The sequence below is a fragment of the Nipponia nippon genome, unplaced genomic scaffold (genome assembly GCF_047370975.1).
Source record: "Nipponia nippon isolate SJK-2023a ecotype South Korea unplaced genomic scaffold, ASM4737097v1 scaffold_10, whole genome shotgun sequence".
NCBI lineage: Eukaryota > Metazoa > Chordata > Aves > Pelecaniformes > Threskiornithidae > Nipponia > Nipponia nippon.
In genome coordinates, this window is record NW_028262291.1 from 35,599,211 (window position 1) to 35,617,038 (window position 17,828).

The following is a 17,828-nucleotide window of genomic DNA, read 5'->3' on the forward strand; positions in this document are numbered from 1 at the left end:
TTACATTCAGTGAATTACCAGTGTTGGAATCCTTGAAAATTGTGCACTGGTCCTTTACTGCACATGTCCCTGCTAATCTGCTCTGAGCTGTACAGGCTGGCATATGTGAGATCAAGAAGAGTGCAAGAACCAAACAGTGGCCATGGTGGAGAGATCAGACTTTTCTATAAGATAACATCTTTTTTTTAGCATTTACAAGTACCATGAGCTGAGGGACAGAATATAAACTGAGCATTTTCCTTTTTCTAGCAGGTTTGTACATTCTGCTTTTATTTTTGTTTGTTTCTTGGGTTTTGAGTTTGGGTTTTTTTCTACCTTGACCAGATTATGAAGTTCCTTTTTTGTTGGCTTTCATGTTTGGCCCACAATCTGGACCAAAGCGGGCAGTCAGTCAGAATGTTGTAGGAAATATTGGCCCGAAGATTATGACTTGGCATCGCAGGCAAACTGATTGCATTCCCTGAGGCTTTTACTGTGATGTTCTGGTGATATATTGATCAGGATTCAATCACCAATAATTTATGACCACTCTGACCAGTAGCACTTCTAGAAGCTGACTAATTGCTTGTTCCCCGATCTTTGTACAAAAACAGGACTAAGAAACAAGGTGTAGTTTGACAGATATTTTGTGTTGTATTGTGTTATTTTAGCTATAGGAATGAGATTATCTTCAAATAAGTTAATTCTAGAAGTAAATGGGCTTTTGGAGAAAAGAATTCTCAAGAGAAACATTATATCTGACTAGATTCTTACCAGGATTTTAAAATCAATAGTTGTAACATGTTCTGCCTAAAGAGGGTCTCTGTCAAGATTGCCACTGGAAGAATGAGGTGCACCAAATGATGGCAAGTCTAATGCCTTACAATAAAGAGTGAAAGAGAAAGAGACATCTTTAAATTTTAACTTCATGCAAGCAGGTTAAATATAGCTTTTCTTCTGTTTTTTCACCTTTTTTATAAAAAATTGACAACTGCATTGTGTATTTTGGATATTATAAATGAATGCTTTTATTTACATTTTACTTGACTTCAGTTCACTGTGTTTTAAGGTAGCTGGTAAAACAAGGTATTCCAAGTGTGGTGGCTGTGAAGCCCTTACAGGTGGTCCACATCCAGATCACACAAAATTTGCAGTTAGAAATAACATCTTGTGACAGATAGCTAGAAAAGATGGACAAACTTGTCTCTAGCCTGAAGAAGATTTTAGCTGCTTGAAAGCCTGTTTGCTTTACCCAGCTGTAACAGTTGGTCTAATAAAAGATTCTACTTTTATCTGCAAACCTGGCTTGACTGGCATTCTTTGACCATGAAAGCAAACAACAGATAGCAACATAACCACTGGCTCCCCAGGAAGGCCCCAGAGGACCCAAACGAAAGCACTGTGTGCCCCATAGAAGATGTATGAGACAGATTCAGCACTTAGGGGTCAGAAGAAGCCTCTTCCAGCGGCTGATGATAACATGCAGGAACCTAAAGAGAGCATGAGTGAATCCAGAAATTTTCCTTGAACAGCAAAAGGTGGGACATAACTCCAGCTACATTTGTCAGGTTATACCCACAGTCCACAGGCAGTGGACTGTAGTTTAACTTCACACCAACCGAACCATACTGATTTAAGATGTGTAAAGAAATATTGAATGTCAGGCAGAACATGTGAATAGAAAAAGACTCAAAATGTGGGTTTCAATTTAAACAAGAAAGTAATGTATTCTTCATGAGACAAACCACAAGTTTTGACACAATGGCTTTCTCAGACTGCCTTTCGAGGCAGCAGGCATTCTGGTTACATTAAATTACTCATAAGTGAAGGCCCAGATGTATGTTTATCATCTTCATATAAAACCAGACTTCCTTGAAAATAAAAAGATAGCTTTGCAGTTAGCTATTTTTTCTGACCAAACATTGGTAGTAATGTTTTAAATGAAAAACAGACAATAAAACAATTTACTCTAAGTTTTGATTGTGGCACTTCTACTTTTGAAAGGTACATTTGCATTCTCTTCAAACTACCATTTTAGAAAGGCTTTGTAAAACTTAATTGAGTTTTTTCTTGATGGAAGATGATTAGCTGGCAAAGCAACTGTGTTAGACACCCACGAAATGTGAAGAATACAGAACACAACCTGTCAGATGATTATCATGCTCCAACAGAATTCTAGTGGGGACTCTGCTGGCGAGTAGATATCTGAAATGTCTAGCCAAAAAGGATGCATATTATTCTGCTTTAGAGGGACTGCAGTAGAGACTTAGAATCTTAATTTCTGTTTACAGCAAGAACTGTACAGAAACTGCTGGCATACATGTGAGTTTCTCTTCATAGTATGGATCTCTGATGCACTGGGCTGCTCAGAGAGAGGGATCTCATCCTATTGCAGGCAAGCATTACTAAGGCCCTGAAGTACTTTGAGCTCTGCAGCCCACTTTTCTGAGCTAAGTACCAAGGTTTGTCCTTTCACATTCAAGAAACTATTTGAAACCTTTATTAAATAATTAAGAGAATAAGAATACTTTTACAGATCACTCAGTATTTCTTTAATCATTAGCTTGTTATCCATCACCGCATTGATGTTATAACTAGATTTGTACTTAACAGGCCTGTCCAAATTTTTTTTCAGTTCAACATGCTTTTACATTCTACTCATATCTCCAAGCTGTTTTACTAGGAAGCATGTATTTTGCAGTCATATTTCTTAAAAGAAATGTATCAATCCACATGAAATCAAGCAATGGATCAATTCAGGTCAGGATTTTTGGAGGTTTTTTGGTTAAATTTGTAAGTCATGCCCAAAGAAATGAATAAAACCAATACAATATTGGGATGAGAAATAAGTGGAGCACTTTTTTCTTCTGTATTTTTGTTGTGTTGACTGCTTGACGGGGGTCACAGCTGCTACACTAGAAGAGTAAATCACATATGTTCCACAGGTTATTCAGAGAGCAGACACATTTTTATTTATTTATGTTTATTACTTTAAGGAGGGGGCCATCTTCTTTTTAATGTTTCTAGAACCTGGCTTGAAATTTCCAGAAGAAAACACTGAAAAGACATGTCAAACGGAACAGAGGTGTTTTGCTGTGGATTTTAAAGGCAGAGTTTCATGCAAAGTCTGGTATGTGTTTTTATACATCACATTGTTATGTTGTCTTTCAACAATACTACCAAAGAGGCTAATTTCATGCTATTTCCAATGTATTCAAAGGCCCAGTTAAATATAGTTGGTCTGATGTAAGTGTAATGTGTGCAAGGAATCTCATCTGGAATATGGCCAGCTAACAATCACCAAAGGAAAGCTTAGCCATACCCGGTTTGCCTCAGGGATGATGATTTTTACGTATATACTGAGAAAACATTGTATGCAAACTACTGAAACATGGATTCAGATCATACAATGTTGTTCTTACAAAGATGATTTTTAAGGTTGAAACAAGACTTTAAAACCAAAGATTTCCCTTTTGTGTTGAATTTCCTAAAAGGAGTACAGATCATGAATAGCAGTATACATGGGTGGGACACCTATGCTTAAAGCTATGTGAAATTAATGACACCCATGTGGCTAATCTTTAGTAAAAGCAATGACCACTGTAAAATAATTCAGCAGACCTGTAAGAGGCAGGGTGCCACTTTGTTGGACATATAGATTATATTCCTTGGCACTAGAGTTAAGGGAGTGGTTATTTCGTTCCTATGTATTTTACCCTGCTGGGAGATAAATAGAAAACTTCAGCATGCAAGAGTAATAAATCTATTGGTGAAAATAAATCTGATATTTTACAGCAGTTACAGTTCTGTTATTGGTTTGAACAAAAGCTGTCTGGAGGTCTGACATCCAGTGGAGATCTGCCAAATAATACGAATCATGAAACTTAACCCATATGGCTTCCAGGTTATTTTCATTTATGTTTATATAATATTCTGCAGCCATCTAGAGTAAGAGACTCTGGTGCACATCTCCAGGATATGACAAAAAGAAATCACTAGGAGATAATCATAGCTGAGTATTAGCCCTTCCTCTATACAGTTTGTTCATCTGTTCTGATACGGCTACCAAAAGTGACTGAACTTTAGAAAGAGCCAACACTTCAGAATGGAAGCTAGTAAAATTTTCAGACTTCTTCCAAAGTTACTCCAGCCATAAAGCTTTCCTGGAGTGACACGTATTTTTAAAATCCTTTAGTGAGGTCTTAAAAGTGTCTGACGGAACGATTCAGTACAAGACAGCATTCCTAACCAAAGCGCAGTGCTGGAGGCGTGTAGATATTCAGTACAGCTTCAGCTCCCCACCTTGTTATGCCTTTGCAGAAGTGTGTGGGCTCTTCCAAAAACATTTCATGGTAATAACAGGAGCACCTAGTGTGACTAGCGTCACTTTATATATTTAATTGTGTCACTGCCTCAACAGGAGCAAAGTTAGCACAGTATCCAACTGAGTGCAGAGGATCTGTGTAGTCATTTACCCAAATGGCTGGATTCTGTGTAAAGGAAGGAAATTTCTATATAAGAAAAGGAAAGATTCAGAACTATAATACTGAATTCTGTGGTGATCAAGTCTTTTAGACTCCGAGTGGAATCTGGTAGCCATACGCATTTTTTTCATTCTGTGAAAGTTCAAAACATTTAGCCCCAAAGACATTTTGTGTCATTTACACGTGATGTGGTAATTGCTTGTCATGTAATTATATGGTTTTGTTCTTTTTTACATTTTTATTTGATATTTAGGTTCAATTCAGAGCAAAATTGCAAATGAAAATAATTTCTTGTAATTGGTATGACTTGGACTGAAAATTTCATGGAGCACATCTGTTAAGCTTGCACTGATGGGAAATAAATCTTAGAATCATCTGAAATCATTGGGAAATCATGGGAGATAAGAAGAAAGACTGAAGAACTGTTGAATTGGTTGAGATAGAATGAAGTTTTACTCACCCATTGGAGTAAACATTTTTCCCTGTTTTTTCATCTGTGCTTACCTCTGAAGAGGCTGATTTCCTGGTATTTCTGGGACATGAAAAGATGAAAACATCAGAAACCTGTTCTCATTACAACATGAGCTGTTTTTCATTTCCTTATGAGAATGTAACCTGGAAAGAGCAGCTCATTGCCTAAAGCAATATTTTGAGTCAAAGAAATTCATGCAAAGAGAAGAGCTGTTTCTCATGATAAATGCAGCCGCTAAGAACAGAAATCTTTTCTGAGAGCACATGAAAATTGTGGTTAAATGCGATGGGACAGAGTCACTTCCCTGATGGTGAAGTAGAGGTGGACACACTCTGCAGATACTGAGTATTCTTTACTGGACCTACTTGACACGCTTTTACTGATGGGGGACTTACTATCACAGTGCATATGACTCCTGGCAGTATCTCTTGGGGTTACAGGGTGTGCGACTTCTCCACTAGTGTTTTTCATAATTTACCTTCTCATTTTGTATTGCTTGGATATATCCATTTCTCTTTATGCAAAGTAGAAGTTAAGCTGAATAGCTAAAGGTAAAAAGTCTCTTCATCTCTGTATTTTTGTTAGTGATCTGCTAAATGTACAGATTAGATTTTTGGGATGATGACTTTTATTCCAATCAAGTCTTAAACGTGGTTCCTGTTTTGTTTTGTTTCTTCCAATCTGTGTGTCCAAGTACTGTGGAAATCACACACAAAGAACATTCTCATTGGTTACCACAAAATTACCACAAATGTATATCCTGTTCTAATTGCAGGGGAAACAGTTGTGATCTCAGATGTTTCATGTGGTAACTGTTGGCAAATGGGAACATTTAATGGTAACCATAGTGTATTTATTTCAAGTCACTTCCCTAAGTATAATGTGCTCTGTACAGATAAGTTTTGAAGTGAAATCCCAGCTACAAGCTCTTTTAGTATATAATTTAAATGTATTTTCAGTAAAGACTATTTTTGCCTTGTAAGCAGAGAAAATGTTGGTCTTCCCATGTCACATTCTTACTTTTTGTTTGTGTTATGTAAATTATTAGGGAGTTTTTGGCTAATGTTGTAAAACCTAACAGACAAGCAAAAGACATTTTCCGTGTTGAAACAGCGTATAGGAGTCAAATTCCTCAGAGAAATCCAAATCCTCCCTGATTTAATGCTCTTGGTTTTTAAAACATCTGGTATAAAATTTAGCTCATGTAATTAATTGTTTAGTTTTTTGGGGGTTCTGTGATAGATTAGTATTTTGAATATGCCTGGTTATTAACTTGTAAAATGAAAGGTTATTCTCATCCTAATGAGTTCAATTGACCCATCCTGTGTTTTCTGGCCTTTGAAAAGTTTGGGCAATTGCTCTCCATTTTTGCCTCCCTTGGATCACAGTAGTAATACAAAGTTTATGGATTAAATGAAAGTCTACTACCAAACATTTTGCTGTTTCCCCCTAATATATACAGAACCTAAGATCTTTAAAAGCAAGGAATAGGCTACTGCCCTTAATACAGAAAAAACCAAAGTATGGCTACCTCCCCTCATTACATTTCAAATCACCTCCTTAAGGCTTTTTTTATCTTCACCCAGAGTGATGGTGCCCTCTTGGTGTTCCCACCCTGCTGTCTAAAATTACTACATTTGTTAGAAATAGCAGTGAACCTATTTGAGTCTTCCATTAGAGAGGAGATAACATCCACCTGCACTGTCATTTTGGTATTCTGAAGGGACAAAAGAAGGCAGAAACACTTTCATTCTTCAACACTCAATGAAAATCATCTTCTTGTCAAGCCAACATTATTGAAATATTCTGAACTTAAATGAATTGAGGGATGGCATTAGCAGGAATGTCAGCAACAGCAGTAGGATCTTGGCAGTGGACAATTGGACAAATTCAAATTCATCATATGTACACAACTCTATAATCTGCATATTTCATTGGAAGGGAAAACGCTGCTTGTAATTCCTCTCATGTACGACAACTTATTTACTATTTTGGTAAAAGCATAATGCTAAACACTACAAAAAAAAAAGTTATAGATACACACTGAAATATCTGACAGGTGGAACAGGTTGAGTGTCAATTATTTGAATTTAGAGTACCTATAAAATACATTTTGTTGAATATTCATCCAAATCATTTTATGGCAGTGCTGGAAATAGACTAAATGCACCACATAGACTTGATGTTTTTAATTCACTCTTATAAAAAGAATCTGAGCCAATGTTAAGATGTTCGGAAAACTCAGAATAAAATCTGGACGAACTACATTTTTCTGGCAGAACTTCCCCTGACATCAGTGAGATGAAAATTTCCCCCAATGTCTAAACATAATATAGGGGTAGCATCCTGACACCTGCTCCAAATTAAAACCAACAAGCTAAAAACTGCAGCACCAACCATGGGCAGAATGAGGCATGAAGAATATTGTGTCGATTCCAAATAAAGCTGGAGGGGCAGTTTATGAACATAGAATTACTTTTCCTAGATTAGCTTTCAGGCAGTGTATTGGGGTTAAGAATCATTTATTTTCAAAAACCTGAACTTTATTTGTGCCCACTGATAAGGATATTCACTGATACCTCTATCTAAAATGCCGTCCTGCTTGTAGATCCTTGTCCTGATATGCTCTGCTGGGATATTGGCTTATATTTATTTAGAGGAAAGAGTGCTTGATGCTGAATCACCCAAACCATTTCCCTCAGCACCTTAGTGTTCAATGGAGGTCTTTCATCTATTTCTTAGTGTATCATCTCCCGTGATTATTAGGCTGTACCTCTTAACTTCTCTTCACCATTTCATGAAGACCACAAGCAGTGGAGTGAAACGTTCCTGGTGTAGACACCACTGATCTTTGGAGGTGCAAAGCACTGGCTGTGAAAAGCTAACTTTACTTTCCATTAACTTCTCCAGAGGAAGAGGGGATACATGAAGCATTCAGCACATCCCAGGACCAAGGCCTAACTTCTCTTTAACCTTTCTTTTTTCTCCTCACAGCCCTTCAGGAGATGATGAAAACAAGCTGAGAGACAGAGTCTAATAATCACATAAAGTTACATGGAATTTCCTCTTGGACAGCCACAAGGTTATACTACCCAGTGACCTAGCTGTATTTATGGAATACAGGAAACCTTTACCTCCTTTCCTTTAGGCTTTAAAAATAAATAGTCTTACATAAAAATACACAACTGCCACACTGTGTCTCACACCATTTTAAGGCATCTTACCTAGTGGTGTCTGCAGCCAAACATGTTAGAGATGAGGAAGGGAGCCTTCTGTTTCCCTTACCGTACCTCCTCAGGCACTGTCACCTATAGAGCACAGAAGGGCTCTGTATGAATAAAGTGTTGTTTGAGTGCTGAATTGTGAGACTTTTGGCAGTATACAGTACTTGATTGATCATCTCACAGATTTGTTTAAAAGAAGAAATTTACAAACCACCCACAACTTTTCAATAACAAGCTCATGCATTTCTTTAAACAGAAATGAAAGGTATCTGAGCTGATTCTGATACAGGTCAGAAATTACCAGGGAAGACACATGAAATACCCAATTTCTGTGAAAAAAAGGTTTCTATAAGTCTTACTTTTCTGGGGGTGAAATGTTCCAAAGTAACTGCTTACTCCAATTGTTTAAGTCCTACGCAGATTATTCAGGAAGAGGAGGTTAAGAGAGCATATCAGGATTATTTTGCTAACACCTGCAGATGGGAACTAAAATATGCCTAACTTCATTTGTATGCAATCAAAACAGTCTGAATTTTAGATATCAAACACAATTAATGGACTACTAGAAAGCAAACTAAAGTCAAGTATTATTCCAAAATCATGTTTGATTACTTTCTTCATGAAAATTGGAAACTGATCACACACAATTATAAAAATGGCAAATATTAAAGCACATCTACAAGTTATTTAAATAATGACATTAAATAATTTGAAAAAAACACTATAATTCCAGATTTCAAATCGGCCTGATCTAAGGATAGAACTACAGCTACTTTTCTACTGTCATTTCTTCCTTGGCATCTTCTGAGACTGTCAGTTACCATTAAATTTAACAGATGCTTCCAAAAATAATACTAAATAAGGATGTCCATGTCAATAAGGAAATAGGTGACAACTACCCTGCAGTTTAATGGGCTGCTAAACAACTGAAATGACAATAATGCTAAATATTTTGCCCCCAAATAGACTTCTGCCTACAATATTCAGGAAGCAGTCCATTTACAGTCCCTAGAAAACTTCCAATGCATGCTATGGTGCAGGGCCTCACAATGCCTGGAATGCAACATCTTCTCAAGCTAACAGTAAAACGGCAGCAATTAACTTATTTTTTTTTCTTTCTTGATGTTTAAAGAAAACAATGTCCTTATGGTTCAGGGACACAAATGAAAACCACAGCCTACATTCAGGCTGCACTTTTAGCACCACCCTGACCATATGTGGTTCTTTCAAAACCTTTAACTCACAGAAGGCCACATGATCCTGGGTAGGATTTAGCTTCCAAGAGGTAGTAGTTGGTTTTAATATTTGGAGTGATTTTAGAAAGCAAGAATTTCTGACATTCATTGAAAACTATGCTGACTTTTCCAAAAACAAACACCATCACTTGGTATTCTTAAGCCAAAAGAGTAAACCTGAAATATCATGACAGACCTGAGGATGATGGATAGTGTGCCTTCAACTACTATGGCAATGGGGAAGCCACATCTACATTACCTACGCCTTCCCATAACAAGGTGGGAAGGTGCCAGCAGCAGGATTGCTTTACTGGTTTTCCTAGGAGGATTCTCTCTTTACCATTACACTGTCTTTTAGACTGCTGGCTGCCACCAGCTGAGTCACAGACCAAGATGTGCATCATGAAGTTTAGATCCAGATCTGAAAGAGAACCTACCCAGAATTTGAATAGGGATAGCTTCGCAGTTTCATTCTGGCCCTTCCTATATAGCTGTACGTTTTTTTCTGTATGCACAACTTATTTCTTTTTGCTAAGTATTTTAATTGAGGGAGAAGAGAGGAAGATACAATCCATATCCCAAACAGTTTACAGCAAACTTTTATGTAAGATGCCACAAGCCCACATAACAAGAACCATAAAGGAAAGGAGTGAGGTAGAGTGTAAGAATATACTCAGAATACAAAACATCCCTGCTTGGAATGGTCCTTGGCTTCCCTTGAGTTCCTCGATAATCATGTTTCAGTAGCATTCTGCCCATTTGTGCTGCTGTCTCTCTGTTTCCCATCTCCTTTTCCTAGGATTTTGTGCAAAATGAAGTTCATAATACTATTCATGCTTTGACCATAGATTAACCAAACTTTATCATTTGACAGAATCAGTAAAATAAATCTAATTATCATTTTATGCTTCCGCACGCTAAAGACATTCCAAAACACTGTTTAGGGTCAGTATGTTAAAGACAATAACAGATTATCTTGAAAGAGTCACAGTCCCACTGTAGCATTGCTATATGCATGCATACAGTGTCAAATGTAACAGGGATGGAGTCTGATATCTTGGCAAACAGCTACTATGATAAGGAAGACCAGAGAAGGGAAACGAATAATGAGTCTAAAGGCCAGCTGCACTATGGTGAACAAGCATGTTCTGACTATTCGACCCAGCTCACATACTCTGTGTTTTGTCATGTCTTGATATTTCTATGCTTACAGTCTCTAAATCCCGGAGCTGGATGTTGGTCTGTAAAAGAAGCTTTTTGTTTTCTGTCTGTAAAAACGAACGAAATGCACTGAAACCATATGGCTAATCTATTCAGTATGGTTTTGAAATGTGTTCTGGTTTTTTTTCCCTCAGTCATGGTTAGAGAGGTGTCCTTTCAGCCTAATCTCTCTCCTCCAACCAGATGTGCAAACATGCCTCTTAGAAAGCAAAACCGCTGGAATGGAATGGCAGAAGGTTAAAAACACACATTAGTTTTCAGTATCTCATCATTTTCCCTTCAGTGCAATACATTTGTGGATGTATTTGTGTATACAGCCTGTGTATTTATTAAACGCCCATCCTCCCACTTTACTGAAATTCCCTTTTAATCAAAGTCCCCAGAATAAATCACTTCCTAAGTTTGTCCAAACTTCTTTGCAGTTCCTGCAATATTTTAAGAATTTATGGCCATTCTTGGGCACATGCACAATACATTCATATTAATATACAGGTAGTCAGACCTGTTTCTTTCCCCATTTATTTCAAGGGAAGTGACAACTTACTATTTTACTTTTGAGCTGCACAACGTTCAGTAACACATTACTTTTTCTATTATGTTTTTAATTTAAATATCTCACAATCATTTAATATTTATTTTCTTCAGCAAAATCAAAGTGAAATGGAAGACTAAAATTGTCACTGCTCACAGTTAATATTTAGAATGCTAGTTCAATAAACCTAGCATGCAGAGAGCCATACTTACTGCTGATATGTAGATGCATCTGCATTAAAGTCAGAAGAGTTACACCCATAGAGGCCTACAACCTGTAGTATTTGCAATGCTTTTATCGATCGCAACTATTTTACCACTGGAAGCTATTGAGAACCTGAGACTCTCTGCAGTGCTAGAATTAACTTGCTGATGACCAGGGCATTTTTAAATTGAACTTAGATATCTTACTCTTTAGGAGGTCAAATATTTCTTGTCCTTTTCATCTGTTGTAACCCCAGCAGAGTCATTTCTACTGGTTGAAATAGTTTGCAAGAATGCAATCAAAGTAGAAAAAGGTCCCTGGTTCACAGCACGCCAACATAAACTTGGCAAGGCTTTAAAATGGAGAACGGAGCTTGGCCCAACAAAGCACTAACTACTTGAAGTCAATTTAGTTGTTTATTAGATTTACACTTTCAAAATGTCTCTTTAACCAGAATTTCGTATTGCTTCCTCACAACTACCTGAGATACTGGGTTAGGTTCAGCCTCAGAAAAATGCGAGCAATATGTAATAGGGTTAACATACATTTGCTATTTTATATCCATTCAATCATTTTTTCTGATTTATGATAAATATAAGCTTAATAATTTTGATTCATCTGAGAATTAAGAAGTGTATTTTACCCTGCAGAATATTCCATTACCTGTAATTTGAATGTGTAGAATGCGGGTAATAAGAAAACATGCTTCTCCTCCATTTCGTAATAACCCAAGACTGCTTGTAGTGTACCTGGAAGCTGACTCTGGACTCATATAAGCTGCTCTACTCTTTTTTTCCAGCATTGTTTTGAAGTGTTGAAATTAATATAGAAATGAAATAAATACTGTATAAAGCAGGACTTCAGTATCAAAGCAAAATATAACTTTGATCAAACATGGTAAGGATTAGAAGTCTTATTCAAAACCTCTAAAATCAATGGGAAAGTTGCCACTGGAATGGACGGAGCTCCTACCCTCTAGGAAGGAAAAGCTTCGGTGATGGCAAAATAAGGGTGTTTTATAGATTTAAAGTAACTGATTTTGAAAGTAAATATATTTTACATATAATCTAAATGTCTTCCATGAATTATAAAAGTCCCTTTAATCAGTGTTCCCTGCAGCTAAACTAATGTGAGTCAAGCAGAGGCAAATGCTGAAGCGGATTTAGCAAGGATATTGTGCAGAAACTTAAAGGTTGTTCACTGAAGCCTCTAATCCTTTTCCCTGCCTTCTATCTGAGCAACATCGACAATGGGCAAGTTCATAATAATAGATCCTTTCTGTCTGCAGATCCCACCTCCCCAAATACAGAAGTCAAACACTACCTATGGACTGTACAAGAGCTTCAGATTTGGCCTGTCCTTGACCACTATTCTTTGACCTCTCCTGAGACAAGAAACAAGGATGCCAATTAGTGCCAGCAGTGATTGTCCTTTCTGCATTATAGTCATCTGAAGTGACATAGGAACTTGACTGAACTCATGTGTCATTAAAAATTTTGATTGTTTCCATGCTGTATTAACTTTTGACTGTGAAGTGGAGGGCAGAGGCTCCACATTCCCCTAAGAAACAACAGCCATTGACTGTTTGTAATCTAAAAACCTCAGAATTCATAGTGCTATCTCCACTCAAGGAAAAATTCAAGTGAAAACCCAAGTCCTTCTGAGGACCAGTCAGCATCTTTGTCACTGACTAAAACTGTCACTGGAATGGATTCAAAATGAAATTTGACTTGAAAAAGATAAATTTTTTGATGAAGGCATGGAATTTTTCAATGGAACTGGCTAGCTAATAGGCATATGCTTTTTAAATCTTTTACAACCTATCTGAGTCTGTCAAGAATGTGAAATTTACTGAACTTCACTGCAGGTCAGACATGGGTACCAAACTAGCAAAAATCGCTGCAACGGTAGTACAAGCAGGATGAAACATGCTGCAACATTTGGTTTTCCAGATAACCTAAAGTTTGATGCCAGCCAAATCTACTTGTACACTTTTCTGAAATAAACAGAACACATGAGGTGCCTTCCTTTGCCAGCTCTAACAATCTGCACTTCAAAAATTATTACTGCAGATCACAGAACATGAGGAAAAAGTCTTGGAATTTAGATCTGGATTTGATTTTCTGTCAGCCAGAAGGACCGGAAAGAGGTCTTTCTAGTAATATGGAGGACCTGACCTAAAAATAGCTTTTTGAGTCTTATACACGTATATGAAAATATAATTTCATTTACTGTTTAACAACTTCTTTCACCGGGCATTGAAGACAGAAAATTTGGCTCAAAGTAACTGGACATAATCATCTTGCTTTTTAAAAGTATGTATCAACTTACAGTACTCGATCTCTCTCTGTCTTCCATGAGCTGTGCTGTGAACTCTGGCAATCTGCTTTTGGTTACAGCTTTTTTATGTGATGCAGAGTGGCACTTTTTAATATATTGTCCAAGCCATATGATTTGAGACAGTAATGAATAATATTACTCGCTGGATTCTTTTATTTCCATGAATGGGTGAAGTTGCCTGTATATCCATAGCCAGTAAGTATAGTCTTAAATAATATCATACCTTGCTTAAATACTCTACCTGCTCAGAATATAAGTATAGATAGTATAAGTAACAATGCTGGATCCTGTTCACAGAATGAAATAGAGTATTTTTAATGATGAGAAATAAATTAAATCTCTAGAACTCATATCAGTAAGCCATCAAAAAAGATATAAGTTTTCATTCTGGTTTCCGAAACCAGAATTGTAAAAGGAATGAGTGAAAAATTAAATAGGATATATTTCAATGAACACTTAAGGAATAACTTGTATATCTGCTAGATTTTTCATTATAATGGTGTTTTTAAGTATGCAAAGGAGGTCAAACCCAAGGACCTCAGCTTGCAGGCTTTTTCTTTGAATCAGTACTTTGTGGGAACTGGCTAGGCACCATGAACTTGCACCTTGAAAAACTAGGAAAACCACCTAGAGAACTCATGACGCCATGACCTGTAGATCCTGTGAAATCAAGAGGTTCAAGTTTATTGTAATGCTCATAAAGGACTGTTCACAGGAGACACCATCTCTGTGCTGTGCAGTCCCCCTGATTTCAGTGAGACTATTTCATGAGAGAAAACAGATTTCACAGGATTCTCTTATTAGTGATTTATGCAATTCATATAATTTATAACTTTTATGTAATTTCTATAATTTCTAACACTTTTAATGTCACAAATTTTTATTAGCTGTAGCAGGAGTTTCACTGAAGCAGTACAGAAGTGCATATATTAAATTTTATAAAAAAAGGTTTATATAAAAGAAAACAGCAGTTACCTCAGCAGTTCAAACTAAGTCTGTGCAGTCCAGCAATCTCACTTGTCTGATACAAAAGTCCAAAATATAAATGAGAAAACACAAAATATGTTACCACTAACATGTGATATATAAAAAAACCCAAAAGTGAGCAGAGATGTACCAGTGACACAATTGATGGGATCACTTATTGCCTGGGAACAGGTAAATCTTTTCAGCAAGACTGCATTTCCAAGCATGTGAATTGGACTCCATTTTTAGCTGGTATTTCAAAGTATCTAGCAGTATTGCTATGGCTTCTCTTCTTGTCAGTCTAGTACTAAAATCCACATTCATTCTCTGCTATAGAGAAATAAGAGAGAGAACATCCTCCTTGATTAATTCTTTATACTCTGGTGGGGGACTTCAGGACAGTGTACAGGTAAAATCCCTCATTATTTGAAAAAAAGTAATTTAATAGAATCCAAGTTTTTAATTTAAATTTAAATTATTTTGCATCTTTCATCTGCCTTTTTGATACTTTCTGTATTTACCTTATTAGGATTTGTAAGATAAGATGATGCTTTTCTTTTTTCAGAGAAACTGGCATGGCTGGAAAAGCATACAAAGTAAACCTTTTTGCTATGTTAACTGGTATAACAAAAGCTATGACTTCTCCCTACAGATCTGAATTCATTTGTATCAATAGACCCTTATGTTTACAGCAACAGTTTGATTACTAGTTTTAAAATAAGGGCACAGGATTTATTTAAAGAAATTAGCATCTAATTAAACATATGAATGTATTTCTCTAATTCATCATAGAATGTACTTTATAAGGTTTGCCTGATGATTAGGTCATCCTTTTTGAAAACAATCAGCATTTTTGCACGCAGAAGAAATTTTCTGGGAAGAAATTAGTATAAATTGCTAGGAGGATTCTGCAATAAAATCATAATGCCTGTTCTGCTGATCTAAACATTAATATTCATGCAAATCAGCTGTACATGAATCAGCAGACCAGAAAAACACTGACAAATTCAGGGGAAAACTTCCTTGTCTCAGACTGCACATCATTAAAGATGCAGAAGTGAGAGATGTCAGCCTAAGATATCTCAGGCATTTATCTTTAACCATTGGAATGCAAAACCTTTTCCAAAATGTAACTCCAAGACTTAATACTCATAAAATGCCATAAGGAAAACACTAACTCCAGCATTTCCTGTTGGATATAAGTGCAATTTCAGACCTTATGTGCTATATAGACTACTCAAAGTGCTCAGCAGGTCAGGCAGAAACAGCATTAGCTGGTTCAAGAGTGACATGATTTGCCTGTGGCCATAGCATCACTGACACTCACCTCACAGCCCCAGCCAAAAGCAGCAGGCAATCCACCTGCTCAGGGTCCTCAACATATTGGTCGGGAGGAACCCACAGCTCAAGAATTAATGAAACCAAGTAAAATATTTGTACAAAACGTTCTTACACATAAAATGGGCAGCTCTGGGTCACTGTTGAAACCAGTGACTCATCTGGATTTCTAATTTGCTGTGAAATATTCTTGGATAATATCGCATATTCAGAAAAGAGATGATAGACTGGAGCATGTGTACTTTTCTGTAAATATGAATCAGGAAACCAGGACATAGTTGAGGAATTTGTTGGCTAGTAACTCCAAATTGAAAGAGGAGGAAAGACAGAGGTCATGCTTTTTTGCTTGGTAAAGAAAAAAAAAAAAAAACCCAAACCTATTTGTCTAGTATTAGGAAAAAGCAATTCTGTGATTATTGTCATACCGCGGTTGCATTATCCTCACACATTCCCAAGAATATCAGACTCCATTCGTGTTCTGCATCTTTCACAGAGAGGGATGGAGGACTTTGCGAAGCCTCAGCCTTCTTTCTTGGCTTCTTCAGTTTTCATTGTGTCGATTTATGCTGACTGGGAGAGTCTGAACAGTGTAGCACTGCAAAATGTTTCACTCTTTGTTTGGTAATGTCATGACATATGAAATAAAGGGCTCAATTCACTCACCAGTGTTTGTCTTACTACTTGGCAGAATTCATATACCCAAGCTGGATGCCTGCGTGAAGCCGTGGGAGAAATGGGTGCCTACGGATGGCACGCAGGAAGCCGGAGTGCTAGGAAGGGCTCACTGCCAGATAACCCGTCACACTCTGCAAAGCGACTGAAGTCCCTGACCCGTCTAACTAGCATATATGCCAGTGCTGCCAGGACTTACAGGGTCCTGCAGCAGACGTAGCCACTGAAAAATCTTTTTTGGTGGAAATGTAAGTGTTGGGGGAATTTATGCTCCTACAGTTTTAAGCAGCAACTGCTTGACAGTTTTGTGACTAAAAGAGGTACCTTACTGCTAAATTTACACTCATACATGTCCTTGTGAGTCCAGCTCCTGCTGGTTAAAATTTGGGCCTTTTGGCCTTGAAATAATTTAATATCATTGTTGTCAACACAATCTTTCTGGAACCACTGAATTATACATTTTAAGTAAATTCAATTAAACTAAGGCCTCTTTATTCCTAACAAGAAATAGATGAGTTCTTGAATAATTGACTGAAGCAGATACCGAAAATAATAATTCTCCCAGTCAGTGGAATCATGTGTATGTGCTATTTCACACAATCTACTTTGGCTTAGAAGAAAAGACAAACTTTACATGGTAAGAAATCCCTTAATTAGGTTAGTGATAGAGAAAGCAACTCCAGTGCATTGCTGTAAGCAGCAATGTGTGAATTTTCTATTCAACACAGCAACACTGGTCTATTTATTCGGCTTACGTGCATAATTAGTAGTAAAATTACACAGTTTTTTTCTTTAACATACAGTAGTTATTCTTTATGGGTCTGGATTCTGAACAAAAATATTTCCTTTAGACTTTATTTGAGTAATGCTTTCTTCAGGTGAGTGCTGGCAAATGCCATAAAAATTATAAATCTGGAAACCTAGGAAGTATAGAAAGGGGAAGGAAATTACCTCAGTTTGGCATGAGGTACAATGTTACTTTCTTTAAATAAAATGTATCCTCTGTCCTTAGGAACCCCTTGCAGGCTAATTTAACATTTCATTGTACTCTGTCACTTACCCTTGCCGTTGCCAGACATACGCAAGGCAGCTGATATTAGGGTATCTGGAGTTACAAAGGGCTTTACATACATTACAAAGTTTACATATGCTGTTTTTCAC